At 39.4% G+C, this 22,892-nt stretch overlaps 1 long non-coding RNA gene across 1 annotated transcript in view; it reads left to right on the top strand.

Moving 5' to 3' along the window:
• Nucleotides 1-12,508, top strand: part of LOC133664425 (uncharacterized) — a 34,643-nt gene extending 22,135 nt beyond the window's left edge. Inside the window, exon 3 of the long non-coding RNA XR_009828581.1 lies at nt 12,372-12,508. This is a non-coding gene — a long non-coding RNA (uncharacterized LOC133664425). The remainder of the gene's footprint in view (nt 1-12,371) is intronic.
• The last annotated feature ends 10,384 nt before the right edge of the window (nt 12,509-22,892 follow it).

The raw sequence follows: 22,892 nt of genomic DNA on the forward strand, positions 1-22,892 counted from the left end.
TCGGGGTTGCGGGGGGGTGCTGGAGCCTCTCTCAGCTGCATTCGGGCGGAAAGCGGGGTACACCCTGGACAAGTCGCCACCTCATCGCAGGGCCAACACAGATATCATTCACATTCATACACTAGGGCAGGGGTCACCAACCTTTTTGAAAGCAAGAGCTACTTCTTGGGTAGTGATTAATGCGAAGGGCTACCAGTTTGATACACACTTCAATAAATTGCTCAATTTACCTTTAACTCTGTTATTATTAATAATTAATGATATTTACACTTAATTGAACGGTTTAGAAGAGGAGAAAACAAGAAAAAAATGACAATAAAATTTTGAAACATAGTTTATCTTCAATTTCGAATCTTTAAAATTCTAAATTCAACCGAAAAAAAAGACAAAAACTTTAAAAAATAATTTATGGAACATCATTAGTAATTTTTCCTGATTAAGATTAATTTTAGAATTTTGATGACATGTTTTAAATAGGTTAAAATCCAATCTACACTTTGTTAGAATATATAACAAATTGGACCAAGCTATATTTCTAACAAAGACAAATCATTATTTCTTCTAGATTTTCCAGAACAAAAATTTTGAAATGAATTCAAGAGACTTTGAAATAAGATTTAAATTTGATTCTACAGATTTTCTAGATTTGCCAGAATAATTTTTTTGAATTTTAATCATAAGAAATATTTCACAAATATAAAATGAAGAATTAAATTACAATTTATTTATTATTCTTTACAATAAAAAACATACATTTACTTGAACATTGATTTAAATTGTCAGGAAAGAAGAGGAAGGAATTTAAAAGGTAAAAAGGTATATGTGTTTAAAAATCCTAAAATCATTTTTAAGGTTGTATTTTTTCTCTAAATTTGTCTTTCTGAAAGTTATAAGAAGCAAAGTAAAACAATTAATGAATTTATTTAAACAAGTGAAGACCAAGTCTTTAAAATATTTTCTTGGATTTTCAAATTCTATTTGAGTTTTGTCTCTCTTAGAATTAAAAATGTCGGGCAAAGCGAGACCAGCTTGCTAGTAAATAAATACAATTTAAAAAATAGAGGCAGCTCACTGGTAAGTGCTGCTATTTGAGCTATTTTTAGAACAGGCCAGCGGGCTACTCATCTGGTCCTTACGGGCTACCTGGTGCCCGCGGGCACCGCGTTGGTGACCCCTGCACTAGGGCCACTTTAGTGTTCCCAATCAACCTATCCCCAGGTGCATGTTTTTGGAGGTGGGAGGAAGCCGGAGTACCCGGAGGGAACCCACGCAGAACTCCACACAGAAAGTTCCCGAGCCCGGGATTGAACTCAGGACCTTCGTATTGTGAGGCACATGCACTAACCTCTGTACCACCGTGATGTCCAAAATCACTCATGTAGATCTTTTTTTTTAGGATGGTTCTGTAGCTATCCCCTGTATTATAATAGCTGTTGAGATATTACTGTCTGCACCACAGCTGAGGCTCAGCTGACTGAGCCATCGACGTGCCAAGACTGGTGCTGTGGGGCATTTGCCATTAAAAAAAAAAAAAGAGGTCGCATTTGGGTGCACAGACTGAGGCTATTTTAGCAACTTCTAGTTGCTTAACCTGCAGTATGTTCCGGTGGATGGGCTGATGCAATTGTAAAAGAGGATTTTGGAGGCTTTCGGACTGAGAGATCCGAATGGCAGCACAGGGATTAACGTGGTGTTTTCATCAGCGCAGCTGTGCAAAGGACCTTTCACTCTGGGCACACAGATTGTAAGAAGGCTCCGGAGCAGTCTTTTATTACAGACCACAATGGAGTCCACTTTCATTTACACACTGTCCAGACAAAGGTGGTGACCTCATGTACTACTGATTATTTACAGGCTCGGTGGCAAAAGTTCAATTCCTTGAACATTTTGTTGATGGTGTCTATAATTCTTATGAACTTGCAGAAGAGATTATTAAACCGGCCCGTGAACCGTCAGCCACCAAAAACCGACTGGAACAGACAGGAAGCTGATAATGAAATCAATACAGATGTTTTCTCAGTCAGTGACATAATAGGAGCTGGTGTTATGAAAGACTTCTAAGCGGCTTGGTTGGTAAAAATAGAGCGTGCCTGCTTTCACAGACCTTCTAAAATATCGCATCACCCCTGCGTGCTCCCTTCCTCTTCTCTATATTAAGAAGGTCTAGTTGTGTTAATCTAAAATTTGGACTACAACCGGTAGTCAGTGGTTTGCATGTTGGCCTCACAGATTCCAATTTCTGTTTGGGCTTCTCAAAATGTCCCCTGTGCATGTGTCCTTCCTCCCACATTCCAAAATCATGCACTTAGGGACGGGTACCTTTCACATTTGAATCGATACCATGCAGTACTCAACTGTACCAATTTTCAATACTTTTATGTGTGTTCAACTGTGTCAGTAAATGTTAATTGATGAATTTGTTATTATTATTATTATTTTTTAAACATACACTATATTGCCAAAAGTATTTGGCCACCCATCCAAATGATCAGAAGCAGGTGTCCTAATCACTTGGCTCGGCCACAGGTGTATAAATCAAGCACTTAGGCGTAGAGACTGTTTCTACAAACTTTTGTGAAAAAATGGGCCGCTCTCAGGAGCTCAGTGATTTCCAGCGTGGAACTGTCATAGGATGCCACCTGTGCAACAAATCCAGTCGTGAAATGTCCTCGCTCCTAAATATTAGAGTCTGGTGTGGATGAACTTGACTGGCCTGCACAGAGTCCTGACCTGAACCCGATAGAACACCTTTGGGATGAATTAGAACGGAGACTGACAGCTAGGCCTTCTCGACCAACATCAGTATGTGACCTCACCAATACGCTTTTGGAAGAATGGTCGAAAACCCCTATAGACACACTCCGCAACCTTGTGGACAGCCTTCCCAGAAGAGTTGAAGCTGTAATAGCTGCAAAGGGTGGACTGACATCATATTGAACCCTATGGGTTAGGAATGGGATGGCACTTCAAGTTCATTTGTGAGTCAAGGCAGGTGGCCAAATACTTTTGTCAATATAGTGTATAACACTGATCGCTGCTGGCAAGTTGTTATCTTGCTCAGTGTCTCATTGCATGCAATGTACTGTACTGTATTATATAGTAGTTGCAATTCCAAGGCGTTAGATGGCAGTAGTGTATAGACTACAATGCGTTGCTTTAGCCTGGAAGTAGTCTTTGCTATTAAACTTAATGTGCCAGTCTTTTTTTGTCGTTGAAACTGTAAGTATTTTATTTATTACACACCAGCTGTTTGATTATAACATGCATAGTTTTGATTAACAAATTAATTACCAATTGAAATTGCTGTGTAAAATTGTTTATGCTAATCTTTCGCATGTCTATGGCAAGTTTAATGTATTTTAGCATCAAGCTAGCACATTTTGAAAAGTAAAACCTCACTGTACTTTTAAGCACCATCTTTTTATTTTGATGGCCTGGAAAATTGTAACATTACCAGCTGAATCCGCCGACCACTTATTTCCCGGCCAAGTGCTTGAGGCGGTGTCTGCAATTGTACGTGGCGTAGTACGAATATACTCCGGCCGTGCTTTTTATAAGTACCGAATTTGGTGCCCATCCTTATATGCATGTGAGGTTCAATGGATACCCTAAAGCAGGGGTGTCCAAAGTGCGGCCCGGGGGCCATTTGCGGCCCGCAGGTCATTTTTTAACGGCCCCGCGGCACATTCTAAAAATACAATTAAAAAAATTAAAAACATAAAAGGTGTTACAAAACAGCAAACAGGTGAAATGTAACAAGAACATGTTGCAATTTAACTCTAATAACACAAAGCTGCCATGCAGGCTGTTTCTTTCTTTAAAAAATAATAATGAATCAAAATCAATGTCATTATGAATTATTGACCTATTCAAAGCTCCAATTACGTCACATTAAATATTCCACTTTGGAATATTTTTTTGGGAAAATATTTTGTGTCTGCCATATAAAAAACTAAGCTGTTTTGTTTAAAGAAGGGCCTAAAACGAACAAACAAAAAACATAAACAACAACAAAAGTTATAATTGACGGATAGATCTGAAGTTGATCTTGAGACTATTGTGTTAAAAGTTAAAAAAAAAAAAGAAAAAAGTATGATTTATTTTTTAATACTTTACTGAGCAGGACCCTTCTAGATCCCCAATAATTTTAGTGGGACTTTTTTTTTAAGTGTCTATTTAAGTTGCTCAAAAATAATAATGAATTCATGTTGTTATGAGTTATGCTATGAACTCCAATTATTATATAATCTCAAATATTCCACTTTAAAATGTTATTGGGGGAAAATATTGCATATTTTGTGTTTTTTCCATTAAAAAAAACTGGGTTTTCTTTGACAAAAAGAGTATACAACTTGAATCTTGAAAAAACACTTTATATTGACAGATCTGGAGATTTAGACCTTGAATAATAATAATACTACTAAATAATGACACATGTTTTATATTTTTTTTACCTAAACCCTTTGGGGTCCCCAGGATCAAGCCTGAGTGGAGGCCTAAATGTATATTTTTTTGTACATATATTGTATTGTTTTTTAAAATAAAAAATATAAAAATGGCCCCGGCTTGCTTTGATATTTCAGTGTGCGGCCCTCAATGGAAAAAGTTTGGACAGCCCTGCCCTATAGTGTCCATACAGTACGTGTAAATGGTTGTTTGTCTACATGTGACCTGTGATTGGCTGGGAATCGGGCCTCTTGTGTATGTGTGCTATGGCTATGAGGTTTTTTCCCCCCTTGGCATCAGTCTGGACCCCTCCAAGGGCCCAGGCTTTGACTGAATATTTTGCTTTTGTTTTTTTTCTCACCCCTCCTCTCCCCTACATTTACCTGTTTCTCACCTTTTTTGTAAGGGGCACCGGAAGTTGGCTTTCTGTCTCCCTGTAATGTTTGTCTGCTCTTGAATGGGATTGTGCTAAAAATCTTAATTTCCCCTTGGGGATTAATAAAGTACTTCTGATTCTGATTTTGATTCTGATTGCCCGAAGTCAGTTCGAAAAGGCTCCTGCTCGCTTGTGACCCTAATTAGGACAAGTCTTATAGAACATGAATAGTTGGATATAACCCCAGAGAGTAACAACAAACAATGAATGTGAAATCACAGCAGGTAGTGGTAGCCTGTTATGACACCTATTGTGCGTTGATATTCCAATATTAACATGTTCTGCTGAGCATGTTTGTGACACCAAACGTGAGAAAAATAATTTCCTCACTTGGTTGTTCCACTTTTGAGAGAAACATTACTCACATGTTAACTTTTAAAGTTTGCATGACGTCGTTAATAAAATATCTCGCATTCTAAAACAAAAGCTGTGGAAGCTGTAAGATAAATTAGTTTTTCCTTTGCGAATAGGCTACCCAGCACAGGGCTGCCAAGCCTCACGCTTTGAGTGTGAGAGTCACGCAATTAAACCCCTTCTCACACCCCAAGCCACACTCGACATTTCTCCCGCTTATATTTCCCCATTCACTACTCTATATTTTTTTATATTAATACACTTTTTTCCCGGCAAGATTTTGTAGTTTGTTTACTGATTGATTGACGAAAACAACCGATCCCAGACCAATCCATAAATGATTGTGCCGAAATCTAGCCAACCACAAAAGGCACCACGCAATGTAAACCAATCAGAAGAAAGCTAAGGCGGGTCTTGAAGCCTCTATCTTTCACTCACACCTCAGTGCAGTGTTTTCAACTTGCCGACTTTATCGCTAAATCTAGTATCTTTCCAACTCCTCTTAGGCCCCTTCTACACTAAGCCGGCTAAGGTTATCCAGGGTTAATCCCACCTAACCTTATCCACCTTGCAAGCTAGTACGTATTCGCGGAAAATGCACATGTCATAGTCACCTCCAGTGTTGCTTTGTGTGCAAGTTGTTAAATGTAACTTATCTGAACAATATCCAGTGTTGTGGTATGTCAATTAACTAGAATCCAGTATGCTGTGGGGCCCTATTGTAGTGAATCACACCTGAGCCATCATAAACTAATCATATTTTTAATGGACATGTGAAAGTAAACAATGTGATGAAGAACATTTTACATCAATCAATCTAGGGATCTAGATATCAGGTCAGGACACTCCTCACTCTTTTGTCTTCACCTCCATTGTCCATTCGTTTTTGGTGACTTTATATACTCTGGACCTAGACGTTGAGTCCGCGACATACATGGAGGACAATAACTGATACAGTCTGCTTTGCCAGTCCAAAAGCATTCGCCGTTTTCCGCAGTCTTCCCTCGACGGCCAGGTAATACAAAACACATGCTACCTTTTTTATAATCACATCCATGGGAGCCCGCATTCTCTTTGTCTCTCCTTCGACAAATGGACGAAGTTTTTCGGTAAGTAGAATCACAGCTGACCTGGACATGCGAAAGTTTTCTTGCCGTCTGAGAAGTGTTGTATCCCAAATAGCTGCAATCGCTTTCTCTTAAGGTATTCATGTGTGATTTCCACAAGCGTCTGTACAGACGGAAGGAGAAACACAGTCATGTCTGGATGACTCGCCTCCATATTTGCAGTGGTTAGCTCCGAGTTACAAAACCGCTTTATTATGAAGCTGGCTGTGGCGCGTTCTTTCTGACGTCACTTCCTGTGTGGGGCGCGGTCTTTCTCGTGCCACTTCCTCTCCGAACTCAGTTTGTAAACGATCAATGAGTCCACACAAAGCTAAGAGCCAGAGATTCAAGAAATAGACGGTGCACTTACCCGTGTAAAAGATTATCCAAGGAGGGGAAACTTAAACGATGATTTAGTGTGGCCGAAACAGGGCTTAGGCTAAATAATTATTTGTTTAAGGGGTAATCCGGCTTAGTGTAGACATAGCCTTAGTGACTTTCTTTCTAAAAAGCGACGAGCGACAAGTCTAACCACTTTTTTGGATGTTTTAGAGACATGAAAGTGCGTATCACTCTAATGTCCTCAAAGTACAAGCGGCAGCTGAGCCCTTTCCTCACAGGCGGTTCCTCTATTTACTAAATATCTGCTCTTGGACAGCTTGTACTAAAAACACACTTTGTCATACTTTTAGGTGCAATGACAATAAAGTCCGATCCATTCCAGTCTGAACAAATAGGAGATGCAGACCCACTCTGCAAAGCTGCTGCTGTTTCAACCTTGGTTTGCAGAGTGAGATTAATGTAAATGCTGTCATGCTTCAACCTTGTCGTTTATGTAATGGTCAGTCAATAGATTTGGTTTGTTCGTGAATATCACAAGCCTTTAGTCTTTTGATCAAATTTGATACTCTAACATTTAACGATGTAAAACAAAAAAATTACGACTAAGCTAAGAATCAACAAAAGAAAATTACAATTCCCAATTCTAAACATAATTTGCCGTTTTTAACCCACTTTTTTATGTCTCCCACCATGTTATACCTCTCCTGTAGCGTCCATTGTAATCGATTATGCAAATGAGCCAATGATGTTATTTATAGCGACTTCGAGCAACTTTTATGACAGCCAATAGCTACTTTCCTTACTGGGGAGTTGGCAACACTTGAAGATGAAGAGAGATCAGAAGAGATTGAGGACAGTGAGGATGGACAGAGATGTAGAAAAGATACAAATTGAGAGCACAGATGCAGAGGATGAGACAAAGGAGCCAGCTGAGAAAACAGTGGAGATGATTTTAATTTTAACTTCTGGTTAATTAAGACCAGGATTAGGAGGACACAGTGTGGGTAGAGCTGTTGGAGGTCAGAGGATCAAGTCTTAAGTATATATCGATGTTAAAACCGGCCAAATCGGTGTTAAAAAAAGGTAAAAAAAATGTTCAAACGCCTCATGCCACGAAAGTCTCACTCTTGTCATTTTCGGAAACTTGGCAGCCCTGCTAGAATGATGCTGCTGTTGGCATGTCCGTATAATCTCGGGGCCTTCAATCGAACAAAACTGTACTGTTCAGTTTGTCTTGGAAGCAGACTTCATCAGCTCGTGCTCATGGTAGGGTTGTACGGTATACCGATACTAGTATAGTATCACGATACTAATGAATCATATTCGGTACTAGACCGCCTCTGAAAATTAACGGTCCACTACCCACCATCTACACCTAACATCCACTGTAATGATACTAAGTACAGTAGCGTATCTAGTCGATACTACTATGATTACGTCGATATTTTTTGGCATCACAACATCTTCTTTTGTTTTTTGTCTTGTTTATGTTATGTTTATAAACTCAGGAAATATGTCCCTGGACACATGAGGACTTTGAATATTACCAATGTATGATCCAGTAACTACTTGGTATCGGATTGATACCCAAATTTGTGGTATCATCCAAAAATAATGTAAAGTATCAAACAACAGAAGAATAAGTGATTATTACATTTTAACAGAAGTGTAGATAGAACATGTTAAAAGAGAAAGTAAGCAGATATTAACAGTAAATGAACAAGTAGATTAATAATTCATTTTCTACCACTTGTCCTTAATAATTAAAAAAAAAATAGAATGATAAATGACACAATATGTTACTGCATACATCAGGAGCTAAATTAGGAGTCTTTGTTTGCTTGCTTACTAATACACGACAAGTTGTCTTGTATGTTCACTATTTTATTTAAGAACAAACTTGCAATAAGAAACATATGTTTAATGTACCCTAAAAAATGTTGTGAAAATACAGCCAATAATGCAATTTTTTGTGGTCCCCTTTTTTTTTAGAAAAGTACCGAAAAGTATTGAAATATTGAAACCGGTACCAAAATATTAGTATCGGGCTCATAGACTTGGAGGGGTCATAACTAGTCGAGATGCTGGTGCCAAAGCCCCAACTATTTATACTGTTACAAGAAGAGTGTCCAGTGAATAGAGGTGGAAAAAATGATGGATTATCCGATGCATAACTATTAGAACGTGGGCAATTCACAGATCGATGGACAAATGTCCAAACATCGATTACTTACGTATGTTAAATAAAGTAATACAGACAGTTCTAAAATGCGGAATTTATTGCTAATGTTCTGTAAACGTTTGCTCTAGGTTTGGTTCTAACCAACCTCAGGAGAACCATTAGCAAACAATATCTTATGTTATGTGTTAGCTGGGTTAGCGTGGACACGCATAGAAGGGGAGAGGAGAGGACGAGCCATGCTAACAGCAGCGCTAAGCTAGCTTGGATGTGACGTAGTTAAACAAGAAAATAATAAATGCTTTGTACATTTCAACAGAAGGCTAATAGGAACTGTGTTACAGCAGAGAGTAACCAGCTAAAAAGAGGAAATTAGCAAGTATATTAATAAGTCAGGAGAGACAATAATAACAGTAAAGTCCGGCCGCCGGTGAGTAGATAGGCGACACACATCTTTGAGCCACATTGGGAATAGATTTTCCTCCATGCGGCCCCTGAGCTAAAATTACTTTGACACCCCTGGATTAGTGGCTTAATGTCCATCCATCCATCCATCCATTTTCTACCGCTTATTCCCTTCGGGGCCGTGGGGGGCGCTGGAGCCTATCTCAGCTACAATCGGGCGGAAGGCGGGGTACACCCTGGACAAGTCGCCACCTCATCGCAGGGCCAACACAGCTAGACAGACAACATTCACACTCACATTCACACACTAGGGCCAATTTAGTGTTGCCAATCAACCTATCCCCAGGTGCATGTCTTTGGAGGTGGGAGGAAGCCGGAGTACCAGGAGGAAACCCACGCAGTCACGGGGAGAACATGCAAACTGTCTTCTACGACAATCTGAACGGTCTTGCGATTGATTTATTGCCCTGAGAATACAAACATCCATAGACATGTGAGTGTAATGTGAGCACTGTAGCGGACATAGCTATGCTAATGTAGCGAATACGTAACAAGTGGCTAAACTACACAATAGTGCTTCTCGGAAACAGGTGTAGACAAACGCAAAACACTAAAATTATAAGATTATGAAATGATTCAAAGATCATCAGGACTCCTCTTCCTCCTATCCAGGAGATCGTAAAAAGCCGCTGCCTGACCAGGGCTCAGAAAATCTGCAAAGACTCCTCCCACCCCCACCAAGGACTGTTTTCAGTGCTGGACTCTAGAAAGAGGTTCCGCAGCCTCCGAAGCAGAACCTCCAGGTTCTGTAACAGCTTCTTCCCTCAGGCCGTAAGACTCTTGAACGCATCATAATTAAATTATCCCCTCAACTCCCCCCAAAATGGATTAACTCGCTGGAATAAAAAAGACAATATAACATACATCCACAAACGTGGACGCATGTGAAAAAGTGCAATTTAGTGTTCTGTACAGTAATCTATTTATTTATTGATATATATTTATATACATTTATTTATTTTATATGTATATTTATATATTATTTATATTTATATATTTATTTATATATGAACGTTATTGCTTTTTTATCCTGCACTACCATGAGCTTATGTAACGAAATGTCGTTCTTATCTGTGCTGTAAAGTTCAAATTTGAATGACAATAAAAAGGAAGTCTAAGTCTAAGTCTAGTCCAGGGGTCGGCAACCCAAAATGTTGAAAGAGCCATATTGGACCAAAAATACAAAAAAAAATCTGTCTGGAGCCGCAAAAAATTAAAAGCCATATTACATGTGTCATGAGATATAAATTTAATTAAGAGGACTTAAATGAAACTAAATGAGCTCAAATATAGCTACAAATGAGGCATAATGATGCAATATGTACATATCGCTAGCCTAAATAGCATGTTAGCATCGATTAGCTTGCAGTCATGCAGTGACTAAATATGTCTGATTAGCACTCCACACAAGTCAATAACATCAACAAAACTCACCTTTGTGCACTCACGCACGACGTTAAAAGTGTGGTGGACAAAATGAGACAGAAAAAGTGGCATAAAACACGTCCTAGAAAGTCGGAGAAATTTATACATGTAAACAAACTATACGGTGAGTTCAAGGACCGCCAAAATAAGTAGGAAAAAACGGCGCTCGCCAAATACTCGAATGAGTGAAGCATATTTAATATAAACAGTGTGATTTATAACAATTAGGGAGGTTTGTGTCATGTTTGTCCTCCTACAGAAACCATACTAAAACAAAAAAATACATTTTTTCCCCTCATCTTTTTCCATTCTTCATACATTTTTGAAAAATCTCCAGAGAGCCACTAGGGTGGCGCTAAAGAGCCGCATGCGGCTCTAGAGCCGCGGGTTGCCGACCCCCGGTCTAGTCTATAAACTGTCTAGCATCAAGGCTAAATTTTGTCCAATACACTAGTGGGGTACCTATTTAAAACTGCTATGTTCTTCTTTACAATAATGACTTAAATTTGCCATTAGGTTCCTTGCTAGAAAAAAGATTGACTGGCAATCTGTACCTTGTTTTCTTACAATTATGTAAGGAACAGAAAGCGATAGGTGAGTGTACCGTCCATAAAGCCTCCTAGACAGGCTTTCCCCGGCTTCTCCTCGCTGGACAGCGGCACCAGTTAAGCCCGTCTAGATCCAAGCATCAGCGGGAGATTCCAGCCAGTTAAGCCAGGACAAGTGAGCCCACTCTTCAAACCCGAGCCGCCTCTACACCACAGACTTTACCTCCCACAAGCAGGAAAGCTGTTTTGGAGGGATGTCTCAAGGCCGGCTTGTTGTTGTAAGGAAAAAGGCGAGATTGTGTTACAATAAATCTCCCTGACTCGGGCGGCTGCATCTATCACCTGTAGCACCTGCAATATCCATGTCCTTGAGAGTGGTTTGTCAACAAGATTACACCAAAAAGGCAGGGCCTCATTTTAATCCGACATGTGGTAAGCACTGGAATTTTATTTTCCCATACTCACGTTTGACAGCACCAATAAATGCGTTTAAGGTGAAAAAAGATATTGTGTTATATATTACAGTATACACGTATTTGTTTTGTTTTTTGCAAAAAAAATAAAATGTTGTAAATCATTAGAAAATGGAAAGGAAAACAAAGCTTTTTGTCTACGTGGTCATTGATGTATGGTCACAGTGTTTCCCATACCTTACCTTAGCTTACGAGGTTAATTAGTTCTGTGACAGAGCTCATTATCCAAAATACTGTTATTTTAAATCAAACTGTCATGGCCCGGGGGCACCCCAGTGCGCATTCATCTGTGCGCTGCGCTGGGCGCACCTCCAAGAGCGCGGCAGGTGTGCTCTTGGAGGCACTCAACACACCCGTCGCTGATGAGCTTCCTGCCTTCTTAAGACAGTGCAAATCTGCGTTCCGGGCCAGAACGTAGCTACTTGTTCCCGAACATTAAGCCGTCTTATCAAGCTCTATGCTCTCTCTCTCTCTCTCCTTGTGTTCTTTCCCCGTCATCATCATTGTGTCCCGTGTCGCATTCCTCCGTCCCCTGATTGCGAGCTGTGTGTCTCGTCTCCCTGTGTTCCCCTCTGGTTCCCTGGCTGCCACTTTTAGATCTCGACCTCCCGCCTGGACATGGACCTTTGACGCCTCTCTCCTGCCCTTGACCTCACGCCTGCTCACGGACCTCCAAGCCTGCCTTTCCCCTCTTGGACTTCCGCCTATCACTCAACACGCACCTTCAACAACTCCCGGTAACACTCAACACATCATCACTACGCATAGTCGCACACATATACATTTTGGTTTAGTGACACGCCTCATTGCATATTGTGTGTGTGTGTATATATATATATATATATATATATATATATATATATATATATATATATATATATATATATATATATATATATATATATATATATATATATATATATACACTACCGTTCAAAAGTTTGGGGTCACCCAAACAATTTTGTGGACTAGCCTTCATTTCTAAGAACAAGAATAGACTGTTGAGTTTCAGATGAAAGTTCTCTTTTTCTGGCCATTTTGAGCGTTTAATTGACCCCACAAATGTGATGCTCCAGAAACTCAATCTGCTCAAAGGAAGGTCAGTTTTGTAGCTTCTGTAACGAGCTAAACTGTTTTCAGATGTGTGAACATGATTGCACAAGGGTTTTCTAATCATCAATTAGCCTTCTGAGCCAATGAGCAAACACATTGTACCATTAGAACACTGGAGTGATAGTTGCTGGAAATGGGCCTCTATACACCTATGTAGATATTGCACCAAAAACCAGACATTTGCAGCTAGAATAGTCATTTACCACATTAGCAATGTATAGAGTGTATTTCTTTAAAGTTAAGACTAGTTTAAAGTTATCTTCATTGAAAAGTACAGTGCTTTTCCTTCAAAAATAAGGACATTTCAATGTGACCCCAAACTTTTGAACGGTAGTGTATATGTAATATAGAGCTAAAACAACATCCCTGCTGTCTGGGCCGTCTTCTTCCCCTGTACACCCGTAACACAAAGTTTCCTATTGGAGTGAATAAAATGCAATTAATCCCTGTGAGGCCCCGGAAAATCGCTAAATTTTTAACATGTAACATGCTCTCTGATAAGAAAACTTAACTTCTAGATAACGAATATTGTATCAAAAACCATACAATAGAATGTACTACAAACAACTGCAGAAGTTTTATGGAGTAATAATGTACAGCAATTACCTTGTAGAACTGACTTCTATAGTATCCCCTTCCAGCTGCTTCTCCATCAAACACATCATTAACATATTCTCCATATTCTCATAAAAAAAAAATGTTAACACCTTTGCTGGCGTTATTTTAGCTTTTATTTACTAATTCGGGGCTATGCCCGTACGGCTTTGTCAAGTCGGCTACACGCACACCTCCGCCGAGTTTTTCCATCATTTCTTTCTTTATTTCAATGAATACCATCTGTTTCTTCTTCTAAATTCTCAGCACTCTTTTTCACACTCACTTTCTTCAATCTAACAGTTGGAAAAACAAAGTTATGTCTCGCTAACTATTAGCTAATACTAGCGAGTGAGACACTGCATGTTTTGACCGGACCTTAGAGGGTTCACTGTGACATTTGCGATGCCAACTAGCAGTGGGGAGGCTCATAGAGCAATTTTTGTTTGCAACCTCAAGCATAACAATTAGCTTGAAAGTTTAAAAAAAAAGTGTTATTTTAAAAAACTTGTTAGCTGGGGCGCCGGTGTTTTATTTTTTTTAACACACCTTCTAAGCACTTGGTCTGCCAGAGAATAAGAAGATGTAGCAGGAGGGCTTGTGTTGCAACTTAGGGCCTGATTTACTAAAAGGTTGCACATACTCAAACATGTGCAAACCTGATAGCACACGCAAAACTGATTTACTAAACATTTTGCCTATCGTTCACAATCATTATGAGAGACATGATGAAGGATTGATTTGTTTCTTTAATGCATTCTAACTCTTAAATGAACGGAAATAATACAGGGAGGTCCTCTTATCCGCCCATAAAACCCAATAAAAAAACATCCAAAAAGTGTCAACAATACTCCATTTACATTGCGTTACTTGAATTTTAACCAAGTATTACTGATATTGTTATTATAGGTGCTAACACAGACAAACTATTTATAGCGGCGCCATGATCACAAGCTTGTGTGCCTGGTTCCTCATTTCCTTGCTCATCAAACTTCATTGTAGATCACCTGGATAGTAGAAGAATGAGGACGTATTTGCACTATATTAATTTATATTATTATGTGTTGTCAACTTTGTACTTTTTTTTTTTTAAATGTATTATTATTTTTTTATGTCATTGCCTGAAATAAATAAATAAATGAAAAAAAAATAAAAATGAAAAAATGAAATGAATGAGGACGTATTCCGACAAGTTGCAAACTTTGACAGCCAATTTAGAACCGGAAATGGCGAGAACGACCCGAAAAGACCCTTGGTTCCACCCCCTTTTTCTTTGCTAGGATTATGAGTCATTCTTCATCGAAAAAAGAATATATACACATCCGAGCATTTGGCAGCAGACATTGTATGGTAAGTGATTTATTTAATATTTAGAATGCATTAAAAAAATACATCCGTCGTCATGTCTCATAATAATTATGAACAATAGGCATAATTCCCAAAAAAGTGCAGTTCCCCTTTAAATGAGCTGAATAAGGTGTGCAATACATATTGCGCCTCTGTCTTCATTGAAAATGAATATATATATATATATATATATATATATATATATATATATATATATATATATATATATATATATATATATATATATATATATATATATATATATATATATATATATATATGCTGATCATCAATGCCCCCTCAACACTGGGAGGAGAAAATGGAAATGCATTATACAGCACACGCAATGTGATTTGTCAACACTCATCACCATTTCGGGAGCACTATTCTACGTTTTAATTAGCACATTTCAAAAAGATGCGCAAACTGACACAGTTCCACACAGGGCTGTGAGAGAGGAGTGACAGCAAATCCATCGCCCTACGTGTACGTTTTAACATATTTGGACGGTCAGAGATAAAAAAAATATTACACACCAACGTCCTTTTATAATTTCATAGCTGCTGGATGACTTAGGGGCTGGTTAAAACAAATTGAATTGACCCGTTTTGGTGTCATTTTATATATTTTGTTCACATATAATGCATGTTACTAACATCCTACAAGACCCAAAACCAGTGAAGTTGGCATGTTGTGTGATTCGTAAATAAAAACAGAATACAATGATTCGCAAATCCTTTTCAACTTATATTCAATTGAAAACACTGCAGACAAGATATTTAATGTTCCAACTGAGAAACTTAATTTTATTTTGCAAATAATCATTAACTTAGAATTTAATGGCAGCAACACATTGCACAGGGGCATTTTTACCACTGTGTTACATGGCCTTTCCTTTTAACAACACTCAGTGAATTTTTGAAGCTTTTCAAGTGGAATTTTTCCCATTCTTGCTTGATAGACAGCTTAAGTTGTGTCTCCATTGTGATATTTTAGGCTTCATATTGCGCCACACCTTTTCAATGGGAGACAGGTCTGGACTACAGGCAGGCCAGTCCATCTTAGATTAACTCGGGCCCAGCGAAGCCGGCGGTGTTTCGGGGTGTTGTTGATAAATGGCTTTCGCTTTGAGCAGTAGAGTTTTAACTTGCACTTACAGATGTAGCGACAAACTGTAGTTACTGACAGTGGTTTTTTGAAGTGTTTCTGAACCCATGTGGTGATATCCTTTACACACGGATGTCCCTTTTTGATGCAGTAACACCTGAGGGATCGAAGGTCCGTAATATCATCACTTACGTGCAGTGATTTCTCCAGATCCTCTGAATCGTTTGATGATATTACGGACCTTAGATGGTGAAATCCCTAAATTCCTTGCAATAGCTCATTGAGAAATGTTGTTCTTAAACTGTTCGACAATTTTCTCACGCATTTGTTCACAAAGTGGTGACCCTCGCCCCATAGTACCACATAAGATATGTTTCAATTGCTGATGTGGGTTAATTGATTTTTAAATGCGCCAGAAAATAACCCGTTTTGTACACTGTTGAGGTGATTCAATGCTCAGTAGGGCTTAAATGTGTTTCTGTATAGTATTTCTCCAGCAATGGTCATGTGGTGACATCAATTATGGTATTTTGAGAGGTAATCATTGAAGTCGGACATCACTGAAGGCCTAGGTGGGAAACGCACGGCCCGCCACTGATTTTCAATATGCAAAATAATCAACCATTTCCATCAACCAGTGTTTTTTTTTCTCCCCACATTTACACTTGTTCTTGAGCTTTTCAAATCATCAGCCTGAAACAGAAGGGAAACACAATGCGGTTGGACAGGTAACAGGTGAACCCTGGTAACAAAAACAAGGGCAGGTTAGTTGAGACCAATCAAAAGGAGGCTCAAAGAAACAAAGCTTAAAACATCACTGATAATCAATCTAAAAAGGGATGTATTGCACTAGACTGTCGCTTTTTAATTATACATTTCCTGTTTCCTGTCATCTTGGTGTTCATTATGTCGGATTCCTCTCTGGTAGTCTTCAGGCTGCCAATAATTAATTAGAGCAGGCTGATGACAAAAAAAAAAAACAGGCTAATTTTTATTCGAATGTTGTCATTGTTTCAAGCTCTGGCCCAGCCATGAAGATATACTCTCATCAATAATGCAAAGAGACTGACGGCAAACGCTGCCGACAGGACCTGAAATCAAACGGGAGCAGGTAGAAAATTGGAAATGCCGTCCGAAAAGACGAACAACCTGTCTTTACTGCTTTTCATATAAGTGTCGTTTTATTACGCGACTGATTCTATTTCAAGTGAGTGGTGTTGAGGGAAAGCCGGCAATTAGTGCTGATAGATTAGATCCCTTGTGTTGTCAACACACAGGCAAAAGTGAGGAAAGAAACAGCTCCGGGTCGTCTGCACCTCTAAGCAGTAGACGGCACACAAGATGAGGACCGAAGAGGTTAACGTGATGTTGATGAGGTATTTTCCCTGCCGGAGGCCTAGAGCCACGGCCGTGTTGAATAAAACAAGGTACTACTTCCATGCCTTCATGCATGGTGTAGCAGCCTTTGCTGTAACTACACATTGAGATAAGCAGACTTTTGGAGTTGACAATGAACGCTAACGATGGCACTACCTCCTTTCTACTGGCTACACGACAATGAACGCTAACGATGGCACTATCTCCTTTCTACTGGCTACGCGACAATCAGACACAGATGATGAGGTACTGTAGTAGCAGGTGGTGTACACTTACTGTTGACACTTCATTCGAATAGACTCCTTTATAGGTGTCAAACGATTAAACATTTCAATTGTATTAAAGGCCTACTGAAATGATTTTTTTTATTTAAACGGGGATAGCAGAGCCATTCTATGTGTCATACTTGATCATTTCGCGATATTGCCATATTTTTGCTGAAAGGATTTAGTAGAGAACATCGACGATAAAGTTCGCAACTTTTGGTCGCTGATAAAGAAAAGCCTTGCCTGTACCGGAAGTAGCGTGACGTCGCAGGTTGAAAGGCTCCTCACATTTCCCCATTGTTTACACCAGCAGCGAGAGCGATTCGGACCGAGAAAGCGACGATTACCCCATTAATTTGAGCGAGGATGAAAGATTTGTGGATGAGGAACGTGAGAGTGAAGGACTAGAGTGCAGTGCAGGACGTATCATTTTTCGCTCTGACCGTAACTTAGGTACAAGCTGGCTCATTGGATTCCACACTTTCTCCTTTTTCTATTGTGGATCACAGATTTGTATTTTAAACCACCTCGGATACTATATCCTCTTGAAAATGAGAGTCGAGAACGCGAAATGGACATTCACAGTGACTTTTATCTCCACGACAATACATCGGCGAAGCACTTTAGCTACGGAGCTTACGTGATAGCATCGGCTTAACTGCAGATAGAAACAAAATAAATAAACCCCTGACTGGAAGGATAGACAGAAAATCAACAATACTATTAAACCATGGACCTGTAACTACACGGTTAATGCTTTCCAGCCTGGCGAAGCTTAACAATGCTGTGGCTAACGACGCCATTGAAGCTAACTTAGCTACGGGACCTCACAGAGCTATGCTAAAAACATTAGCTATCCACCTACGCCAGCCAGCCCTCATCTGCTCATCAACACCCGTGCTCACCTGCGTTCCAGCAATCGACGGAGCGACGAAGGACTTCACCCGATCATCAATGCGGTCGGCGGCTAGCATCGGATAGCGCGTCTGCTATCCAAGTCAAAGTCCTCCTGGTTGTGTTGCTGCAGCCAGCCGCTAATACACCGATCCCACCTACAGCTTTCTTCTTTGCAGTCTTCATTGTTCATTAAACAAATTGCAAAAGATTCACCAACACAGATGTCCAGAATACTGTGGAATTTTGCCATGAAAACAGAGCTTTTTGTATTGGATACAATGGTGTCCGAATACTTCCGTTTCAACCATTGACGTCACGCACATACGTCATCATACATAGACGTTTTCAACCGGAAGTTTCGCGGGAAATTTAAAATTGCACTTTATAAGTTAACCCGGCCGTATTGGCATGTGTTGCAATGTTAAGATTTCATCATTGATATATAATCTATCAGACTGCGTGGTCTGTAGTAGTGGCTTTCAGTAGGCCTTTAATAACACTGTTGCTGTGAATTTCGTGAATCATGAGTCAATAAAAAAATCTATATTAATGAATTTTGCATGAGTACAGACATTCAAGCACTTAACATGTTTTATTAAACACCATTAACATATTCAAGTTAACAACGAGCCTGCCTGTTTTATAAACAAACATTAACTTATCAACATGCTATTTTTGGATGAAAGACTCCATCCTGCAGAATCTGCATAATACGTTGTCAGGTTGATTGTTTTGTCAAGTTTTTTTTTCCCCCTCTAATTTCCCATCAAAAGGCCAACGTGCTCTTTAGACTCTTACATAGAGACTTGTTTTGGTTGTGCAGCTTGTCACTAACGCATCAATTACCTATTTGCATGAGTGTTGTCCGAGACCTTTTAGGGATTTTGAGTCATTCTTTGCTGCAGATGGGTTAATTGTGTTAAAATTAGTGCTGTCAAATAGGGCTGCAGCTATTGATTATTTCAGTAATCGAGTAATCTATCGATTAGTTTGCTTGAGTAATCGAGTAAAACGCACTTATAGTTTCAATGTGTATTTTAGGGAAAATAGTTGAAATAAACAACCATTTTTCTGCTTGCCATAACCTTAGCTTTTTTTTTTTCTAATAAATGCAAATCATTAACGTTGAAATTGCGCTTTTAACATGTGTGCACTAATTGAATAATGAAAATAAAAACTCTCAGATCACGGCACCCACACAACACCAGTATTATGTGCAGCGGCTGGATTTTTGTATTAATTACACTCATTAAACGATTAATCATTGCAGCCCTACTGTCAAACTATTATTTCTATTTCAAATCAAATTAATCACACTTTTTAGTTTTGATTAATCGCAGGTAATCACAGTAAATTACTTTCATCCATATTTTAAATTGACCTTATAAAAGACGCCAACATTTTGACACAATGTAATTGTATTGTCCGAAAGTCATACAGGAATAATTTTTTTGTGTTTTATTTGGAATGCGCATCATTTATTTACTCAAAACTTGTTAACAGTTTTATCTAAAGTTAAAGGCAATGGGTCCCATTTCACTGTTATTCTTAAAGGGGCCCCACTATGCAAAACCATGTGTTCTAACCCACCTGCTTATGTGTATTTGGGATCTGCATAAGTTCTGAAAATGTTGAATCAAAACCGTGGAGGAATTGCAGACATATTTATAAAACAATCTTGCCTTCCTTTCTACTTTGGAATTTGTGACTTTTTCCAGACCTGTGATGTCTGCGGATATCTCTATACATGGTGAAGGCTAACCCAGAAGTCTTTGCGTGAGTCTGCCATTCTGTTTGCTGTTCGAGCTTTTGTTGTCCGAACTTTTAACTTTTATGATTCGTGGCAATGCACCTCCCACACTGAAGAAGTCTATTTTCGTGTCTGCAAAGCACTTCAACGAGTCCTGCTTCAGAAACCTGTGCCACCATGAAGATGGATTTTCCAATAAACCACGTTTAATAGCGGGTACGGTGATTACTATTTAAAGCAATGGAGGAGACAATGAAACGGTAAGTAATAAGAGTAGGTTAGAAATGTGTTAAAGATACTTTAGTAAATTTAGCTCGATTTTTTGTGTAGCTAGCTTAGCAATATAATGTAAGAGAACTGCGTCACCTTCCTCTGGTAAAACAAAGAATGATTTCCCTAAAAACTAGTTGTAATTAAAACAGTGCCTTCTGTGTTTGGCAATGGACAAGTAGGTTATATAATCCGTTATTACGTTTGCGATGTCGCATGTAGCGCAGCTGAGTGTTACGTGTACAGGAGGAAGGAGACAGCACAGACAGGAGGGATGTCGTTTAGCTCTAGGTTTACTAATATATATACTTAATATATATATAATTAATAAATGAAGTGTGTGTACTAATCCAAAATGTGTGTGGTGTGTGACTATGTGTAGAGATTAGCTGTTGTGTGTTACCGGAGTGTTGAACGAGAGGCACGGACGTCCAATAGGGGCGAGGCAGGCTCGTAGGTCCGTGAGCACAGGCAGGAAGTCGGGGGCGATAGCGAGGCATCAAAAGTCTGTGTCCAGGCGGGGGGTTGAGATCCAAGAGGCAGTCAGGGAAGCAGAGGGAACACGGGGAGACGAGACACACACCTTGTGACGCGGGAACGGAGGTCTGCTGTTGGATCGACAAGGAGGACACGAGACAAGTGAAACATGGCGGGGGGGAAGAAACACAGAGAGATTATGCATAGTAGTGATGGGTCCGGCAACACCGATGCATCGGCGCATGCATCGAGCTCATAGAGCAAAACCCTGTGTCGGTGCGCGTACCGCTTTTAGAAAGCCACGTGACCGATATGCGAACTGTGTCGCACTGACGCCTCCTCTGTGCCCTGTGAGCGGGTCTTTTCTACAGCCGTAGAAATAATAACTAAGAAGAGAAATCGTCTAAAATTGAATACGTTGGAAAAACTGTTTTTTTTTAAATAAAAATGTGTAAAAAATAATAATAATTTCTCAGTCCACAAGCATCCTCATTCACAACACATTCTCTTAGATTTCCATGTTATGATACATGTTCACATTATTTATTGACTGTATCTTAAAAAGACAAAAAATATATTTTTATTTAAATGAAGTTATGAAATAATCCTAAATGTAATACAATGACTTGGTTTATATTATTGTATATACTAGGTCATAAAATCAGTGTCAGTTGAATCGGTCCATAGGTTGCCTGTAGGGATTTTTAATGTCCAGCAGATGTCAGTATTTAGTGACACAGTATCGACACAGTATCAATACAGTTTTGCAATGTGTCGAAACGCTTCATGAGGCCTCATCAACCCATCACTAATGCATAGAGCTTGATTACGAGTCCTTACTGTACAAAACAGGAAACTATGTTCTGGCGCGGGATAGCAGGTTGTGCCGGCTTATGAAGGCAGGTCTCATCATCAGCTTCAGGTGTGTTGATTGCCGGCGATTGATTGCAGCTGCTTGCTGCAGCCGGACTGGCATGTGCCTGGCACGCTCTTGCAGGTGCGCCCAGCAGAGCGCACAGATGAATGCGCATTGGAATGCGCCCGGGCCGTGACACTGACAGCCTTTAGCCTCTGCTTTAGCAGCAAAGTTATTTACACAATATAGAACAGACAAGCCTTCTATTGTCAATTTATTGACATGTGTACGTCCACGATCTAGCATTAGAAATTACAGACTCGGTAGAAGTTTAACTTTAGTCAGCGTATAGTTCCGGACCTGTACGTCATCGTGGCTTCGTTCCACTCATCGTCTCCTTTCTTGCTGACGACAACAAAACACTGTTAGCCACTGATCTCGCTATGTCATCTGGGACGTTGGGTTGTGACGGCCTATGTCCATAGTGCACAAGAAAGCTAAAAAAAAACGACAAAATATTTCCAGGCAAGTGCTTACCGGGTGTCAAGGAGCGTGGTGAGGAGAAGGTCATTCGCATCTAACAACTCCGCCCTTTAAAACGAACCGTTTTAAAAGGGAAGAAAAAAATGACTTGGAAATAGCTCTGCTGACAAAAAAATCATGATATGACTCCTTTAACACTGTCGAACGTCACAGTCAAAACAGTAATGGTGTAACACAGCACTCTTGTATACGTTGTGCTTGTCACAATTCCCAGTAAAATGTACTCTATTGCTACTCTATCCAGCAAAAAGGCTGTCGCCACCTGCTGGCCTGGGATACACACTACAGGGTTTTTAAGCAATGTTGCTAATTATTGTGAACAGTGTGTGTTTTGACAACATTATCGGCAGTTAGGCCAAACAAAGTTTGCTGAACGATAGATTGTTGCACAAATTATTGACTATAAATGATAATATTGTCCGTATTATTTTGAGAACAAAATAAGCACTAATGTAATGTTGATGTACAGTATTAATAATAATGCAAGTAACCCTTTCAAATGCGATAAACTTGTAATTGGA

Source organism: Entelurus aequoreus, linkage group LG14 (assembly GCF_033978785.1).
Source record: "Entelurus aequoreus isolate RoL-2023_Sb linkage group LG14, RoL_Eaeq_v1.1, whole genome shotgun sequence".
Lineage (NCBI taxonomy): Eukaryota > Metazoa > Chordata > Actinopteri > Syngnathiformes > Syngnathidae > Entelurus > Entelurus aequoreus.